The sequence below is a fragment of the Hippocampus comes genome, unplaced genomic scaffold (assembly GCF_001891065.2).
Source record: "Hippocampus comes isolate QL1 unplaced genomic scaffold, H_comes_QL1_v1.1 scaffold41, whole genome shotgun sequence".
Lineage (NCBI taxonomy): Eukaryota > Metazoa > Chordata > Actinopteri > Syngnathiformes > Syngnathidae > Hippocampus > Hippocampus comes.
Genome location: NW_017805153.1, coordinates 2,842,882 through 2,843,226, shown reverse-complemented (window position 1 = coordinate 2,843,226; position 345 = coordinate 2,842,882). Strand labels below are relative to the sequence as shown.

At 38.8% G+C, this 345-nt stretch overlaps 1 long non-coding RNA gene across 1 annotated transcript in view; it reads right to left on the bottom strand.

Moving 5' to 3' along the window:
* Window positions 1-311: 311 nt before the first annotated feature.
* LOC109514959 (uncharacterized) overlaps window positions 312-345 on the bottom strand; it is a 7,748-nt gene continuing 7,714 nt past the window's right edge. Inside the window, exon 3 of the long non-coding RNA XR_002168084.1 lies at window positions 312-324. This is a non-coding gene — a long non-coding RNA (uncharacterized LOC109514959). The remainder of the gene's footprint in view (window positions 325-345) is intronic.

Genomic DNA, 345 nt, shown 5'->3' with positions numbered 1-345 from the left:
GATGCCTTTGAACTGACATTTTGGAGAAAGAGCCTATAAGATCCACTTTCAAAATGACCAACTTCAATTCACATATCGATAAGACATATCGACACGTACTTGCACAGACGTTGCTGTGGAAGAGATTTTGTTGGAGGAATGGGAGATGCAGAATTCAATTTTTGGCCTTCATTGTGCTGCGTTTTAAAGCAGCCAAAACAACGAGCCGGTCCAATTTTGGGGTAATGAGAGACAAAAACACCCAAAGTGCGTTACTAATGTCTCGTCTACAGAGCAATTTTCTTTTGGTTGCCCTTACCGCAGAAAATCCCATATATATATATACTTTTTAGAAGGATATATATA